The sequence below is a fragment of the Centrocercus urophasianus genome, unplaced genomic scaffold (genome assembly GCF_019232065.1).
Source record: "Centrocercus urophasianus isolate 14NV4802_14NV808 unplaced genomic scaffold, USGS_Curo_1.0 seq_12, whole genome shotgun sequence".
NCBI classification, from domain to species: Eukaryota; Metazoa; Chordata; class Aves; order Galliformes; family Phasianidae; genus Centrocercus; species Centrocercus urophasianus.
This window is the reverse complement of record NW_024884364.1, coordinates 32,335,340-32,341,339: the sequence shown is the minus strand read 5'-3', so window position 1 is coordinate 32,341,339 and position 6,000 is coordinate 32,335,340.

Sequence of the window (6,000 nt, the reverse complement as noted above, 5' to 3'; positions counted from 1 at the left end):
TACAGTTTGGATGGCCTACTAAGCAAACTAGTTTGTTCAGACAGAACTCTCTTCCTATTCCATGTTATGTAGAACACCAACCTCATGGTGAGGCTGAAGGCAGAAAGGGAAAGTTATAGCTCAGGTTTGGTTAATTAGAGTGAAATTCACTGCTGTGCCATAAATGAGTACCAATATCACACAGTTCCCAGGTAAATGCAAAGTATTGGTGAATTTCATGCCATGTTTACTGTGGAATAGAGCAATTATTTTTAGAAAGGTACCAAATGAGTTCTTCTTCAAAAGAGTGAATTTCCCTCTCTTGCAAGAGTGATACATTTTGATATGTCAAAAATTGAAGAAGAGTTGTATATTATGCATATGGGGTGTATATTGCTATGTATCCCAAGAGCATGTTGTATACCTCTAGGGCCGCCACAGGAGAGACATTTCAACTCCCTCAATTGAGTTGCATAATGTAAGATTTCTCCACTGAACAGTGAAACAAAGGCAGTTTGGTTTTAGAGACAATGCAATAAGCCAAGGTATACCTTGAAAACACGTTAGCTTCCTGCAGTGCTCCATAGCATTGTGCAATGACTAGGTATGAGGCTTTGTGCTCCTTTTGGTGTGGCCAAAATTCCAGCCTTTTTTACCATCCCATATCTATCACTTCTTCTGTGGTCTGAGTTTCTTAGATTTTATGTGATCCTAGTAACACAGGTAGGTGTCCTAAGTGCTGAGGGTAATTTCTCTCTTCCAACTAATTTAAAAATTGGCCATTATGAAATGAAATCAAATTTTGTGACAGGTGAAAATATTTACTATTAGTTCAACATCTTAAAAATGTTGTTTGCCCTTTCCTGTGGTGCTATCATTTCATTCAGCAACAGGCTCAGTGGTCCCACCTAAATGATACTGTGGTGACTTGTTTATCAGCATGCCATGTATGTGTGTGTGTGTGTACACTCACCTGAAAATATCACCGTGTTTGGTCTCTGAGCATCAGCAGGAACATAATTCATTCTGTCACCCATGTGAGAAGCTGCTGTAAAGTACATGTAAAAACCTATTGGATAAATACACTTTATGCCATAAAATTCTATCACCTGCAAAAGCAGGTGTTAATGCTTCAGGAAAACATACATATTATAGACAATGCTGCAGATTGCAGAAAATTGGAGGGTGTTTTGTGTTCTCCTAGCTCTTCCTTTAGCGTTTGATTATTCTTTCAGGGCCAATGTGTTGCTGCTGCTTATCTATATATTGAAACGATTGGTTCCATGCAGAGCATTTGCTTGTGTCTAACTTTGTTTGCAAAGACTATTTCAAGATGATGCTGGTGGGGGTGGAGGCATGAGAGGAGGAGAGAGAGAGTATTTTTAATTAGTTTTGTGTAGGTGGGAGGAAGAAGACAGATGTACATTGTAAATGCATCCTTTTTTTTTTTTTTTTTTTTTAATATATATATTTTTTTCTTGTGATATCATGCAGCAAATAGACCAATCACAACAGTCTGGTAGTTTCGTTTGTTCTGTTTTTGGAAGACTTGGCACTGCTGAGCATTCTTATGATGCCTTATTGTTGTTCCTGCTTGACATTCCCTGTCCTTGACATCTCCCTCTCCTTGAATCAATGATGACTGCCATCTTAGCCCTCAGGCTTCTGCGCGGCTGCTTTCAACTGAGCTCTCCCTGACCACTATTTCTTGCTGCCCTACTTTTGCCCCTCACCACCCCCCCGCTTAAAGTCTGCGGCAACTTTGATTTGGCTTCTTAGCATGGCTGCTGAGGAGAGCTTTTTTCAAAAGCAGGAGGTTTGTGCACCCGGCAGTGTTCCTGGTGGGCTTGGGCAAGTAGCGTTTGCAGAGCATCAAGGGAGCTGGCTGCAACCAGCCTGCATCCTGCTTCTGACACAAAATGGCAGTTTGAGGCAAGCACGGTCACTTGCCTCGGTAATGCAGTTGAATATAAAAGGGAACAATTCATGGTAGCAATGTAGTTTCTCAGTGGATATGGCCATCATGAGGTAATCGCACCCAAGGGGGATTAGAAGCGCTCGTCTGTTCTTGATTCTTGATCACACCCCAAGGACCTGATTATCCCATGCCAGTAGTAATATTTCTTGTTATATCTTCTTGCTTAATTGCAACATCTTACCAAAAAAGGTAAAAAAAAAAAAAGAAAAAAAAAAAGAAAAAAAAAGAGAGAGAGAGAGATGAGGTGAGATATTGCTGAAATCATTGCAAGGGAGTCTGATAGTTTCTGAGCTGCGAGCTATGTATATTAATTAACCCTTCTCAGAGAAAATCCACAGAGGCATATTTTCGAGAGAGATTCCCCCTGCTTCTCTCACAAACAGATACGTGGTATAGTCTCTTTCCTGGTATCTCACGCACTGCTTCAGGCTCTTGATGTCAAAATATACTAGCTGAGAATGTAGGATAAGAACAGCCGCAGGCTTTCCTCTGGTCCTCAAGACATTTCAAATCTATACTTCCCTGATTAGCGTAATACCCTCTTTCATCAGGACCACAGATATTTTTTTCTCCCCCGTCTCCAAATGGCAACTTTTATGGGAGTACATGGAAAGACTTCACATAGCAGAAAACTGCAAACATGTAGAAAAGTCACCTGGGAGTGTAAAACTGCAACCTATATTTACTTTTTCCAATGAGGGAAACATTTAAACAATTCCTCAACATTTATAACTGCACATCTATTTGAAATAATTGAAACAGAAACGTTAAAAGAAATTACATTTTGCTAATCCATTTACAATGGTATAAATTGCTTCTCATAGCCAACTGCCAAGGCGGCTGTTTTATTTAATAACTTTAATGCTGAGGTTCCCTGAGGCAAGGATACAGTTATCCCACCAACTGCAGAAGGTTTTACTGAAGTGTCCCCTGGCTATTGTCCAGGGACTGTGCGCGAGCTCAGCTAGCAGGTTCACTTGCATTCCCCATCTCTGACAAATACAGCTGTTATATGTTTTAAGGCAAACTAATTCAAAATGAAAGAGGAAAAAGAAAAAAAAAAAAGATGAACAAGGCATCTTACCAAATCAGACTTCTATTATTACACATTTGTGTCTGAGTCGCTAATAATTTGTCATTTTAAAATATGTTGTTATTACATTTTGAGAACCTGGGACTGAGTAATTGTGACCTTACCAGAAGAATCATAGATGTGTCTTAAATTTAAAGGACTCTCCAGAAGAAATAACTCACAAGCATAGTCATTTGATAGTCACTGCTCCATGCAATGCAACTGCATCTATGGCATTTATTCCAGTATCCATTAGAGTTACAGAAAATAATTCTTTCTCCTGCCTCAGTGATTGTGCTGACTTTCTTTTCAGGCTGTGAGTAAACATGGCTTCAAAGGCTATGATCCCAATCTTTATTTTATGTTGGTTTAAGTGGAGTCACCTAATACAGAGAAGATGAGAATCCCATCCATTTTCCCTGCTGTGATCTCTGCAGTACTCAGTGTTTTGCTCATCCTATGATGCAGTGTTAGGTTCAGGCACGGCTCCTATCACAGTGGTTCAGAATACTGTTAATTGCTTCCACCTGAGATATATTAGAGGAGAGCTGGTTTTCTCAAAGAACTGAATAACTGCTAAGTAACAGACACGGGACTGCTTTTTCAACAGTAAGACTGTACTGCTCAGCATATTCAAAAGCTGCACAACAGTAATTGTTTCTGAAGCTTAAAATGACATGCATTTTTCTTATTAAGGGGTAGACTGCATGACAACCTGTCAACTGATTTTTTCATAATTCTCAGAAATAGAACACAAGGAAACTATCAAAGTGTATTAAAACGTCTGTGTAGCCCATGTTTTTGATTAAAAATAATTAACCAGTATTGAACATAAAAGAGACATTATCTGCTATATTTACATTTTCAAATTGTATCAATTGTAATTGTTAATCATCTATAAAGGATGTAGAATCATGACTGCTTCTTTTTTTTTTTTTTCTTTTTTCTTTTTTTTTTTCAGTTATTTCTCTCAAAGAATTGCATTTTTATTTTCAGGAAAGTTGCCCTGAGGGCAAGATTAGAAATTGTTCTCAAGCAGATAGTATAATTAAGGATTGATTTGCACAGTGGGGAAAAGTTGGATGAATCAGACACTGACATTTCTTTCTTTCCACTTCTTTCTTAATGACTGAAAGTCTGGATTCCACCCAACTAACATAAGACACTTAACTATGGAGAAGATGTAGAGTTAGGAGTTTAGATATCCTTGATTGTCAAAGACAGATAGGTACTTCCAGCTGGCAATTTATCCTATATCTCATCACTGACTTTAGCAGAAGCCTAAGGCGAATATTCTGGTTTAGGCACCTTGAGTAGGTGCCTGAGGTTGAGGTGGGATGAAAGGAGGCTGAAAATTTTGGTTTGGTTTAGCAGAGACTACATGTTATCAATCACTTGACTTGGAAATAGTGATAAATATTCACAGAGCAAATTTGCAGTCATAGAAGGAGGTCTTTAGCTTGTTTCCAATACCTTGATTCCCTCCCTCATACATGTTTTCAGATTAGATTTCAGAAAAGCTCAGCTGTATATCAGGAGCCAGGCTCAGGATCCCCCCAAAAGCATGAAACCTTTCATTTCAATGTCCCCAGTTTGATCCTAGCTCTAAATCAAATTTCATGAAGAAATGCGTGTTCTGTGCAGTTAATATTTTTATGCAGCAAATTGCAAGCCCTTAGAGCATAGTATTTCTATGTATAAGGATATATAGGGAGATACCTATGTCATGCCTTGTTGCTTTGTGCTGCAGTAGAAAATAGTAGCTGATGAAATTAATCTCCTTTGCCATGTGTCATATGTCTTTTGTTGAAAAATTATTTCCATAAAAAATCAATTAAAGCATATACTTAAAAGAGAGACATGCATTGAGAAGAATATAATAGATCTTTCAAAACAGTACCTGATTGAGATGGCTTAAAATATATACCCTGAGAAATAAAAATGGTTGGGGATATGTGTTGCCTATCACGTTCTTTGTGCACAATATGAAACTAACTATCAATTATATATAATCACGCTGTCACATACAACAATAAAATGCAAAAGGCCATAAAATAACAGCAGAGATGATCATAAATAACACTTATGCAGCTTATCTGACCAGCACTGAGATGATCAAGACAGAGATACAGGCCATTATCTGCAAATGCTTATGAAATTTATTTTGGTTACAAAGAAGGGGAAACAGTAAGATAAGTCTGGAAATAAACTGCAATTTAATCCAGGGGTATTCTGTAGATTAACTTGACTCATGACTGTAAATGTCTTTTGCTCCGTGAGGCCTCAATCAACATTAATCAACTTGATAAAATTGCGGATATTCTTGAATTAATATATCTAATTATTGAACTTAAAAAAAATATTTTGTCCTTTTCATCAGTGTAACTAAATGAGCATTTCTCTGTAATAATTTCTCCTTTTTTGGGGTGCTATGGGAATTATCATATCTCAATATACTAAATCTGCCAAAATAGATATTCATGAAGTAGAGCTTTTCCCCTGGATGAAAGGATATAATCTCTAAATGGACTCCTCACAGGATATTGAGAAAGGAACTTTGTTTATAACTTTTTGCTTAGAAATTGAAGTATCCCGAGTTTCTTAGTGAACAGAAACCCAAATATTTAGTATTACCTATTTGATTTCAGGAAAATCCCTGCCATTTTATGAAACTGGTTTAACAATAATTTGTGCTCAGAGAACTTAGTCATTTGACAGTGTTTACTGTTCTACCATTTCGCAGTGCAACAGAAGGGTCCAGATATATGCCCCAGTGTGAGAAGCCTTTCAACCACAAGTTATCAGGAGTAGTGTGTAATGTGGAGGGAGTCCTGGCTTGATGCATGGCTTGCTTCTCCACATCTGCTGCTAGGAAAGTGGCTACTTTCCTAGATAGGACTCTGTGGGATACAAAAAGACTTTTGGTTCAGTTCATGGAGTTGTTCTGGTCATGTAGTTTTTTTCTGTAATA